Source organism: Cervus canadensis, chromosome 18 (assembly GCF_019320065.1).
Source record: "Cervus canadensis isolate Bull #8, Minnesota chromosome 18, ASM1932006v1, whole genome shotgun sequence".
NCBI classification, from domain to species: Eukaryota; Metazoa; Chordata; class Mammalia; order Artiodactyla; family Cervidae; genus Cervus; species Cervus canadensis.
The window spans coordinates 38,812,645-38,825,390 of NC_057403.1; positions in this window are offsets into that span (position 1 = coordinate 38,812,645).

A 12,746-nucleotide genomic window follows, 5' to 3' on the forward strand; every position below is an offset into this window, starting at 1 on the left:
TCAGTGTACCTGAATAACCACACACAGCACCAGCTGGCTGGCAAGCGTCTGAGCCCAGAGTGCCCCCCTACCCCCTTGTTGGGCTTTGTGATTGCAAAGCCCAGCTTCCTCTTCTGTCCCTTATACCCTACTCCTGAGCCCAGGGGGAGGATGGATAACATTCAGAGTCAGACCCTTGCTGGGGCCTTTAGGCTGGGAAATAATTGTAAGTTTTACAGTTGCAGGAAAGGATAAATTTATCAAAGCAACATATACATTTCTATGCCTCATTTAATTCCACCTAAACACAATAGAAGATTGGAAGCAGAAATTCCCCCATGAGAGAAGGTTTCACTTCCTTCCCTTCAATCAGAATTATCATGAGAATTGCCATCTCATCCCGTCAGCCAGAGCTCTCTGATTCTTCTCAGAGTTCTCACAGATATTCTTGCTCCCATTTCCATTGAAAAGGACTCTGAAATTTGGTGCTTAGAATGCCATGTAATCTCCTTTCCTTTAATTTTGGTCCAGACCAGCTCAATTCAGAACACATTTATTAAAAATGTATATGTGTCCAATCTGATGGAGAGAAACAAGGGTGTGTGCATTATTCCCTAAAATGAAAGTTATGATGTGGGTTCTGTCTAAGAATCCTATTGGGGTGGAATGTAATTGCATGACCATCAAAGAAAGCTACATTAAACCACTTGTAGCTGGACATTGTTAACTACCTTTAAGGAAACCAACTACATCATGAGCCTGCCAGTCTGGCAGTAATGGCAGTAAATGTGGATTTTGGTCCTGTAGGTGGTTTCTGGTTACCATGGGTATATGGCATGGCTCAAGAGGGACTTACTCTTAAGACAGAAGAAGGATGTCTATCTATGAGACGTCATAGGAGAACAGAATGAGGAGTTAAAATGAAGTCAAAGCCTGAGCATATAGCACTAAAAGAACTTTGCGGATGGAGTTGAGGGGTTATTTGAGGCCACCATTCAGGCTAGATAACATTAGTCCACATAAAGGTAGCATAAACATATGAGTGCATATAAACAAGCTTAAAAATCAGGGATTTGAACTTCACAAAATCACTGGTCCCTTCAGTACCTTCTCTCAAATTCTTGCCCTGTCTCCAAACACTGAGATTGTCAAGAGAAGCCAGTCATGTCATCTTTGAGTCTAATATCCTTCGGTGGTTATTCTTTAGAGCAAAAACCAAGCTTTGGTGTAGAATTCCAGGGCTTTATCCATCTGGCCTCACTTCACCCAACTCAGAGCTCCCACCAAATCACCTTGACTGTCCTTCCATCTCCACTTCTACCAAAGGATTTTTGCTCCCATTTCTCTGTGTCCACTCAGCACTCCTTCATCCTTCTGAGCAGCTGGCTCTGTGTTGCTTTTGTTCAACAGCCCCCACAGCTCCTTGAGTGAGGAAGTTTGTCTCTCACCCATGAACCGCTAGGGCTCAACACAATGACCCCATGATCAGATACTCTTCTAGCCCAGCTCCAGGATTGTTGGCTTCTCCAGCAGGTGTTTACTCAGTGGTCACACTTTCCCCCAGGCCATCAAATGAGTATCCCTGACCTCAAGCTTCTCTCAGGATCCCCATTCCACCAGGGAGGCTGGACTCTAGGGCTTTCCAGTTGAGTCTCTAGAAACATGGAGTCTAAAGGAAACTTACTTCAAAGCCTTGAGACCACAGGCAATTCTTGGCCAATTCTGATTGAGAAGGTGCCTGTTGGCCTCCCTTTCCCAAGTCATCCGGGGAAGTGTTTTCTAAATTTAAAGGATCTGGGTCCTCGGCTCTCATGCTTGTGTAGGCAGAGGGAGCTGGCCAAGGGAGATGAGTGACTCCAGTGGACTACCTGTCAAGGTAGTCAGTTCCAGATTCTCTCCTAAAAAGTCTTGGTAAAGGAAGACAGAGAGACTCAGAGCAGTTTCTGCAGAAACAGGGCCTCAGGCTGATCCTCTATTTATTGTCATTTTTGTACTATTTGTGTCACACACCTGCTCCTTGCTGGATGCTGCACCTCGGCTACCTCCTTGCATCCACATACACACCAGTGAGTTCTGAGTCTGCCCGGGACACAAGGTCCCACCCGAGGACTTGATGTATGACTCTGTCTCAGCCTACAGAGAAAAACAGTGGTGTCCATGAAGCTCTGAGGATCCCTGGGAACGGGGTGGAAGTGAAGATAACAGACCAGCAAAAATCAAGAGTCAAATGCCCACTGTGCCTATGAAGACTGAGCTCTTTTTCCGAGATCCTTACTGTGGCCAGACCAGACCCTGGTCTGCATCCTTTACATACAACACCTCCTTCTTCCTCCCCAACCACCCACCACCTTAGCATTCTCAAAACCACTCTGAAGGGGCCACTGTGAGCATTCACAGAGCAAAAGGAATGGATTGCTCAGTAGCTTTCCCCGAATCTCATGGTTAGTAAATGCTGAAGCTGGCATTTAACTTAGGATCTGCCAGGTCAGAGTTCAAGTCCAGCCACTGTGATAAGAGGCAGCCTTTGGAACTCGGGAGACTGGGTTTCCCTCTTTGCCCCACACAGCTGAGCGTGGAACATAGTTCTCTTAGCAGTATTTGTTGGCATAGAAATCCACACGATGTTCTTTGCAGTTTTGATCCAAGATTCAGGAGTCCTCTGAGTTCAAGGTCAAACATATGACATTCACTCATGTGAGAAATATGTTGCTATCCATCTCTGGGTATGGATTCTCCTGTTAAAATATGTTTTCCTTGCCTCCGTACTTGTGCACATGTTTTTCTCTCCCTGGAATGCCTTCTCCTTTCTTCTTATTTATGATTCCTCGTTCTTCAAGGTCCAGCTCCAGCATCTCCTCCGGCGGTGACCCCTCTGCTGCTGGAAATGCCAGGGCGAGGCACTGTGTGTGCAGGTGTGCCCCGTTACTGAGAGCCACGACATGGAGCCAGAGCGGTGGTGTCAGCAGCTGCCACCTTCACGCGTAACTTTGTTCTGCGCAGCGTGGCAAGCTGTGAAGCGGGTTCAGCACAGAGGCGTGGTTAAAGATGCTCTCCCCTTGGAAACTTGACTCTGGGGAAAGACCCAGATTACTGCTTCTCGCAGTCCCCCTCCCTCCAGCTCCTGGGACCATAGTACTGTGGGAAATTATGTAGCAGAGTAGCGCTCCTAAGAGCACATGCACGTCTGATGGTAGAACTGAAATTCAACTCCTTTAGTGAAGCTAATGGGCTTCTGCTGTGGGCACAGGGTCAGGAGAAAACGGATGGCTGAGGAGACACCTGGATGGCACCAGCAGACTGGGCTTTGCAGCCTCCTGGGGAGCCCAGGAATGGGCTCTTGAAAACCCTGGTACAAACTTAACTTCGTATATCCACGGAGGACTCTGCCATGTGTCATGAAGCCCCTAGCCACAGGACTTCCTCAGCTGGAAAGAGCTCCTGCCCCAAAGTCTGGCTCTATTTTTAGGGTGGCCCACCTTCCACGGCTAAGTGCTGTGGGGGTCGAAAGGCCTGGCCCTCTCACCCCAACTGCTGTGCAGGGTCCCCAACTCTTCGAGTTCCCTGTGGAGTTGGCTGAGCCTTCCGTGGAGACCCCACGGCACCTTACCTGCTCCATCTGCCCAATCTAGCTTCTTTCCTTGCCCTCCTGTGTAGCACAAGAGAGCTCCATAATATACATTTGGTTTACCAACTTCTGTCTCAAATTCTGCCTCCCAGCCAGTCAGCTTGAGACAACACCCAGAGCAATTTTGCCATAAAATGTTGACAATGAGAAGCCCAGAGGGGCTCAGTCCCTCCTCAGTGGTGTGGGCCTGCAGCTCGCCTGGTCAGTTGTAAGTGGGGATTGGCTGAGGGCGGGCAGGTGGGGAGTCACAGAGATCCAGGATGAGTTTGTGAATGATCATGTGCCTGGGTGACTGAGGTGACCTGGTGGCCTCTGTGCTCCCTGGGCGCTGAGCTCATCCTGGCCTCTCAGTGAACCCCTCGCTCACTGGTTAATGGCTCCTTCCTCCCAAGAGGGGCCTCGGAGGACCCATCTATCTGCGCGTCCTCTGCCTCTGCCTGGGTAGAGACAGACTCCATCCGGTTCTGAGGGGTCTTCAGATAGCACTGGAGCAGCCATCTGAAGCAGCGCTCCTCCTGACAGCGCTGGAGGCAGCCCTCCTTCTGACACATCTCTGCGTCCTGTCCCTTTCCTTTTAGGCCATTTTATTAACTTGCTAGACCTGCCACTGACTGGGTGAATTAAATGACCAAAACCCACTGTTGCCCAGTTCTAGAGGCTGTAAGTCCAAAATCTAGGTGTCGGCTAGGCTGGTTCCTTCCGAGGGGTGGGAGGGAAGGGTCTGTTCCAGGCCTCTCTCTTTGACTTGCTTATAGGTGGCCATCTGCTGCATCCTTTCACATCATATACTTGTTCCCTGTGTACTTGTTTGTGTCCAGAATTTCCTCATCTTACAAGGAGAGTGGTCATATTGGATTAGAGTCCACCCTCATGATCTCACTTTAACTTGGTCACCTCAGTAAAAACCTCATCTCCAGATAAGCTCATATTCTGAGGTTCTAGGATTTAGAACTTTAACGAATGAGTTTGGGGTTGGGGGGAGGGGCACAGTTCAGCTCACAAGCCTGGCTTCTTCAAGCCAAGCCTGGAAGAAGGATGTGGGGACAGCATGCTGCCTGTTTCTGCTCCCTGTTTCCTGGAGACAGCAGGAGCTCTGGTGATTGGCATCTGAAAGCACATTGTGGGACAGCCTTGCCTTCAGGGGTCCCTTTCCACGGCCTTGGCCATCCCTGTAATTGACTCTTTGGGAACCTCTGCATTTCCCATCTTCTCTCTTTCTTGCTCAAGTCCAACACAGTGTTACACCGATCCTCTCCTGTAACCTTTAACTTACGATGTTCCTAATCTAACCCTCACTCTGTAGGCTGGATTACTGTTATGGATATTTTAACTCCCAGACTCTTTCCTGCAAGTTCCCTCATCTTTGATGTGATGTTCTGTTGTGGGTGGATGCTGGGCTTCCTTGGTGTTACACGCGTGGACATTGTCAATTATCTGATAACTCAAATTGGGCACAGGAATCCACTGGAGCCAGTGGTAGCTCGACTCCCCAGCAGTTCAGGGATGGAATGTTAGAACCCACTGGCTTTGCTGGCTTCTCCCTTGAGCCTAGCTTGTCTCTCATATGTCATCAGCTGGTGGCCAGACAGACAGCAGCTGCTGTGGTTTGAGTTCTGACTTTTCCACTATAGCACCCGCCTCGGCACCCCACATTTTCTCTTCTCCTCAACCGCAGAGAAACTGAGTGTTTATCCCTGGGTCTCTCCCTGGCACAGGGTTGAAATGCCCATAGGACTGTGACAGACGTGGTTCCAATCCCACCTCTCCCCCTGGGGCCTTGGGTAGTACCCTCCCCTCCTTGAGCTGCTTTGGTTTCCTCTTATAGAATGACTTTGACGGTAACTATTGCACATGGTTGACCCAAGGATGAATACCATGGGAATGAAGTTAAATCAGGAAGCATGGGTCCAGGCATGCAGGCGGCTGTTGGGAGTATCTCTTCTTCAGAAGGCAGCTGGGAATAGGTTGGTGGGGAGACAGGCTGGAGGAGACAGGCTCATATTGCCTCCCAAGCACAGGCGCACACACCTCCCTAGGATGGCCCTGACCCTTAATATCACTATCTCCATCCACCCTAAACTGTTCCCTGGATCCCGGGGCAGCAGAGCTATTCAGAGGGCCTCTGAGGGAACAAGGCAAGGTGGCAGCAGTGTGGTGCCGTGAACTTGGAAAGCACTGCCCACCCTTGTCCTCTACATATCCTTCCCCTGTGTCAGCATCTCAGCTTCTCTGAAGCCACGAAGAAAGCGTGGCTGAGCCTCCTCCACAGACTCTCTGTTGTTGTTGCCCCGGCCTTGGTTGCCGCATGCAGGCTTTTCTCTGGTTGTGGCGAGTGGAGGCTATTCTCGAGTTGTGGTGCACGGGCTTCTTGTTGCGGTGGCTTCTCGTTGTGGAGCACTGACTCTAGGCCCGTGGGCTTCGCTGGTTGTGGCTCATGGGCCCTAGAACGCACAGGCTTCAGTAGTGGTGCACGGGTTTACTTCTTCCATGGTATGTGAAATCCTCCTGGACCAGGGGTTGAACCCGTGTCCCCTGCATTGGTGGGTGGATTCTTATCTACTATACCACCAGGGAAGTCCTTTCCCAAAGACTTTTGACCTCAGAGCTTTTAAACTGAACTGGCAGGCAGGACACTGGTGTTCTGAGGGTCTCCTGGCACAGTGTCGGATCACTGGGTCAGGTGTGCCTCTGGTCCCTGCTTCCTCTCTGGCCACAAAGGCTGAGGCAACTTGTCTGAGAAAATATTGGGCCATCCCAAACTACATAAACCCCATTCTCCCTGCCCCTAGAGCTTCCCTTTCCATAAGCAGATGAAAAAAGCATCTGTTGCAGAAAAATAAAATGCCTTATGTGGCAGACCAGTTGGCTGGCTCTTTTTGTGAGGTGTGTTGGACCAGGTGTGAATAAAGCTCCCATTTGTCAGGAGCTCTCTGCCTTAGCAGCTCCCAAGCTCTCTGAGCCTCCTTGTCCTGGCCCCTCTGCCTCTAGGCTTTGAGATGCCCTTGCCCCCTGGCTGGTGGCAGAGAGGGCAAAAATATCTGAACTCCTCAATCCCAGGCTGACCTTGGAGATCAAACCTCCTTCAGTCCCTCTCCCCTCCTCCAGGAGGCTACTGTTTGTCCTGGTGGGGAAATGAAGGCACCCTGGGATGCTTGACCCTTGGGCCTCATCTCTGCATCTATTGCTGAAACCTCGGTGGGAGGTGGGGAATGCCCTTGGTCGGTCGTGCCTATTGCCGCCCCTGTGAGCCTCTGCCATCCCTCCAACAGGATTGCCTTTCCTCCCCATCCTTAAATGTTGCAATCCCACCACATCACCCTCCCAAGGCAAGATTAAACACTTCCTTCTTCTTAAAGTCTTCCCTTTTTCCTTCTGCTGATCCTCTGAACTATCCTTGTGATCTGGCTTTGGCCATAACTTCTGTGCATGATTTCCCCCTTCTTATCAGGCTGCAAACTTCTCAGGGGAAACCAGTCTTACTCTAAGTGTTTATTGAGGACCAACCGTGTCCTGGGACCTTAAGTATTTTGTACTCTAATCACTCTGGGGAGCGGGAGCATCTTTATCTTCATTTTATTAATGAAAACATTAGGGTTGGGGACATGGAGAGACTTGTCCAAAGTAATGATATTTCAGAGGACTCAGGGCCTGAGTTTGAACCTTGGTCTAACTGCAAACTTCATGTTGTCACTTGAAGCTTCATAGCATCGGTTCTTTTCTGTTTTAAATAAGATTTTGACAAAATTCCATCCCCAGATTTCAAATTCCCTTGCAGTAAAGGAAATGCAACTCCATCGTCCATTTAAATGTGAGCGGTTTTATTGAAGTTGTAGATGCAGAAGTTAAACAATGACCTGAGTGGACGGAGATGCTGGCAGACTTCCTAGACTGTAAGATTAGACTTTTCATGTTGGGTGTTTGTTATGTTAATTAGTAACAATAAAACCAACCTGCTCAGCTGTGATTTTTCTGACCAGAGGAAACTTCCAATCAGAAGACTTTGTGGCCCTTCATGACACGTCTTGACTGTTGGAAGGAGAATACCAGTCATACTCAGGGGACCCTCCGGGTCCACCGAGGTTTGCAAAGCTGCCCTCAGCACACAGGGATGTGCTGAAGCATAATGGACCATAGCACTAGCTCCCAGGCCACAGTGTCCTGGTGGGACTTTAACAGACTCTGAGCTCCACATCGCCTCTGGTTAAGCAGGCCTTCTGGAGAGGGCTGGGGCATCTGTTTGTGCACAAAACTCTGCAGGCTTTGAAGACAGCTGAGGTGAGCATCACTGGTCCCTGGTGAGAAAGACCCAGGCCCTAGGAGGGGCAGTGGAAACACAGAGGGATGCTCAGCCTGGAGTCCCGTGATGGGCCCAGAAGGGCAAGACAAACTACATTAGGGAGTGTTCTGGGGAGGACAGGGATCCCAGGGCAGGGGGTGACTTCCTGGCTTCGAGGATACTTTTGAAATTCTAGGACTATTACAGCATGGCTCCATTCTCCATCCAAAGTGGAAAAGAGACTTCAGAAAAGAGAGGGTGACCTTTGCAAACACGTTTAAGTATCTGCTCTTCACCAGGCCCTGGTAGTACAAAGCCTGCGGCATCCATAATGGCAGGTAACAGGTTGTTCTGTGTGATGCTGAGCCTTGTAAGTCCCGCAGACACGAGCCGCTCACTGCCGATGGAACAAAAAGCCCTTCCAGACTTTGCACACCTGCGAGGTCCTGGTCCCCCCCTGCTGCCCTGGGGCTGCTGGTGACCCCATTAATCAGTGACCCCATGCCTGTCCCAGCCTTCCCAGCCCTCTTGTTGGCCAGCGGTTCATTGGTCATTTCTGATTCAGTCTTGAGAGAAGTTGTGGCTAGATCACAGGAGGCCAGGACCTGTACCCTCAAGTCCTGGGTTTCAAATTCTACTTCTGTCACATGCTGTGTTTCCTTGGGTGATTAATCTTTCTGAATTCCTATTTCTTTTTATATAAAAAACTTTTACAGTGATTCCCAGGTCATAGGACTTTGGTAAGGGGGAAGATGAGTTAATGCATGGGTCAGGAAAATTTTTCCATAAAGGATTAGATAGGACCTGTTTTTTTTAATTGAAAAATAATTGCTTTACAGAATTTTGTTGTTTTCTGTCAAACTTCAACACGAATCAGCCATAGGTATACATATGTCCCCACCCTTTTGAACCTCCCTCCCATCTCCCATCCTATCCCACTCCTAGATTGATACAGAGCCCCTGTTTGAGTTTCCTGAGCCATATAGCAAATTCCTGTTGGCTATCTATTTTACATATGGTAATGTAAGTTTCCATGTTACTTTTTCTATACATCTCACCCTCTCCTCCCCTCTCCCCATGTCCATAAGCCTATTCTCTATGTCTGTTTCTCGACTGCTGTCCTGTAAATAAATTCTTCAGTACCATTTTTCTAGATTCCGTATATATGCATTAGAATACATTTATCTTTCTCTTTCTGACTCACTTCACTCTGTATAATAGGTTCTAGGTTCATCCACCTCATCAGAACTGACTCACATGCATTCCTTTTTATAGCTGAGTTGTATTCCATTGTGTATATGTACCACAACCTCTTTATCCCTTCATCTGTCTATGGACATCTAGGTTGCTTCCATCTTCTAGCTATTGTAAATAGTGCTGCAATGAACAATGAGTTACATGTGTCTTATCCAGTTTTGTTTAGATAGGACTTGTTTTAGGCGTCATGAACAATGCCGTCTCTTTAGTTGTAGTAGCAACAAAGCAGTCGTAGGTGATACATAAACAAATGGGTGTGGCTGTTCCAATAAAACATTACTTACATAAACAGGTGGTGGAGTAGTGGGGTTGTGTGGATTTAGGCCTTTGGTAACCCCTGAATTAATGCATGTAAAACAGTGTAGGGCCTGACACATGCAACCCATGTGATGGTTGTTAGTATTATCATTACTCCTATTACTAGTCATATTCAGGAAGAGCTGAGCAAAGCCCCCAGGTTCTAGCTGGAAGGTGTGCATGCAGGGGGTAGGGATCCAGGAGATGCTGGATGGGTGGTACCGAGTGAGACCATCCCACAACCATCACGTGACATTTCAGAGTGCTCTGATGTTCTCAGATAGCTGCAATGATAGAAGGAGTATTAGCACAGGGCAAAGCAGGGTAAACGCATGTAGGGTAAATGTGCGCGTGTGTGTGTGTGTGTGTGTGTGTGTGTGTGTGGTGGGGAGGGCAGGAGAGGAACATTTAACATTCTTTGCCGGATGGATCTATGTGCAGTCATAGAGGAACTCCCTGTGACTATTTGTCACTTAGATTCTCTACCTGTAACTGATGAAAAGCCCATCACCTTTGTTGTTGTTCAGTCACCAAGTCCTGTCTGACTCTTTGTGACCCCATGGACTGCAGCATGCCAGGCTTCTCTCTCTCACCATCTCCTGGAGTTTGCCCAAGTTCATATCCAATGAATCGGTGATGCCATCCAACTATCCCGTCCTCTGTCACCCTCTTCTCCTTATGCCCATCACCCTAGCAGGGCCCTAATTGGAAACAATTGCCCTGAGACAATTGTCTCCTTGGTTAGAGCACGTTTGGGACCCTTGGCAGCCTCTCAAAGACACCTGGGGCCGGGGGGAGCATGGGACCGCCTCTGCAATTGGCCCATGGTGTAATTCCTTTTGATACCTCTTCTCCAAGTTCTAGAATATTCTCTAGAGCCTTTTCTCTTTGGCTTTCAGATGCACTGTCTGTGTTTTGTACTAGAACCCAGGACTGGAGGCTCCCATGAACAGGAGCTTAGGACATCCCAACAAGATGCCTGCATGATGGTGTCTTTAAGGGAGAATTGAGAGGCTGCTGCCTCAAGTACGGGTCAGGGATCCTTCCCTGGGGACCACACTCAGCTTCTACACAGAAGACCCTGGCAGAGGAAAAATAGAGACTTTTCTGACAGCCCCACATGCTGATCTGTCTAGATAAAGCCTTGGGAAAGAACATTATTATCCAACAGTGATGCTGGAACATTGCCCAGATATCAATTTCTGGATGAGTCACCACAGATTCTGCAAGAGTGGGCCAGACAGATTCTGAAAGGTCCCAGAGCTCTTGGCTCATTTGCAGCCCGGGTCTAAACGTCTTCACTTTGCTGAGGAGACTGAGGGGGTCATGCCAGGGTGTGTCTAGCTTTCCATCCCACAGGCAGGTGATGAACATTCCAGGCCCAGGCCCAGAAGGCCCCCATCTAGTCCTGCACCTCAGAGTCACACCGGTTGGAGGGCCCATGCCTCTTACCCATGCTAGTGGTGTCTGTCTTCGCTGCTCACATCTGGGCGCCCAGCCCCTGGACCAGGCCTTGGTCCCTAGGGGCTCCAGGTGCATAATGCTGACCACGAAGGCACATTCCCCACTCTGTGCTACCGGCGGGACCTCCTTGGAGCAATTTAAACCCTTGTGGCCTCTGTCAATTGGGATTACAAAGTAACTGAAAGAGGAAGGGGCAGAACATTTGAAAATAACCCCTCGCATCTGTCCAGGGAAGCTGTCTCAAGCTGGGTTCTCCCTGAAGCAGGTTTTGATTGCAGGTGTTTGGTTTGGTGGGTGATCAGGGAAGCACCCCCTGTGAGCTCCCCAGATGGCACCAGTGGCAAAGAACCCGCCTGCCAATGCAGGAGACGGAAGAGCTGGGTTTGATCCCTGGGTCTGGATGATCCCCTGGAGGAGGGCATGGTAACCCCCTCCAGTATTCTTGCCTGGAGAATCCCATGGACAGAAGAGCCTGGCGGGCTACAGTCCACAGGATTGCAAAGAGTTGGACATGACTGACGCGACTTAGCACGCAGGGAAGCACCAGCAGGGAGCCAATACAGAGTATGAATGAGCAAGCTCTGGGTATGGAGGCACAACCCCAGGGGGCCTCTGGGAGACTTGGAGTCATGCCACCTAAAGGTGTGGGGCCAGAGTGTGGACCCCCCCCACACCTCCTTGCTGACATGCATCACGGGTGTCACTCCTCCCTATAGGCTGCCGCACAGAAGTGCCGGTGAAGGCCGGCCCTGCGAAGGTGACTGCTGCTCCCTTCCTCCTTTTGATGAGTTAGGAAACTGAGGCTCAAAGCAATTAAGGGACTTTCTGATAAGCAGGCAAGTTGAGCTTCAAGTCCACTCCTCTCTGGCTGTGGAGCTCTGCTCTCTCTGCCATACTTGTGGGTTCCAGCACTTTCCTCAAGTGGAGCATGGGATGAGAGGGCCCCCCAGCAGAATCTTCCCTGCCTTCTTCTAGGCCTTCACTGCCCTGGTGAATTTCCCTTATAACATCCTTCCTCCTCCTTCTGTTCAGAGCAGTTCACTTTGCCTCATTATTATTTCATTGGGCTGAGCTTTAGTGAAACACAGCCCTTAATTTGTTTATTTAACATTCCTGGTCTGCAATTGCTGATAGAGTAAAACTGATTAATTAATTAATTGTAGCCTGCCGTGGCTCCTGCTGGATCACGATGGCATTCCAGATGCTGATGGGAGCTCAGGCGGAGGGGGGTGGTGACAGATGGGTCATGGAGCTCTGGCCTGAGGGCAAGGCAGGGAAGGGACAGGCTGGCCTCTCTCGCTGTTTGCCTTTGTTTGCCAGGTTCTGAGGCCACTCAGGCCTGGTTGAGGCAAGAAGCCGGCCTTCTCCCCAGCCACAGGGAATCAAGATCCACCATGTTTCTTTGTGCAACGCCTTTGGCCGTATTTGGGGGACCTAAGATTCACTTTGGTGTCATTATCTTTCTGCCAGATTGACCCAGAAATCCCAGAGAAAGGGTTGCCTACAAGGAGCTTGTCTGAAGTGGCCTTTGTTCTAATGGGCTTGGCTGGGATGGCCGGGAACCCCGGGGAGCCCCAGCCCCTTGCTGCAGCAGCCAGTCTTGTCAAGTCTAGTGCCCCACGGCTAGAACTCAGGCACTTTCTTCCTGTTTGAGATCAAAGCTCTGCCGTCCTCCGGGAACTGGGTCTGGAAGGATGATGACCTTTCTCTCATCCTATAGTCATCTGCTGACCCAAGACCCTGGCCCCCAGGTTTCAAGTTTTGCCCTTTAGGTTGTCCTCCTGTGACCTCTTCCTGTATCACTGTGACACTGACCAGTTGTCATTCGTTCCTAAATTCATGTTTATT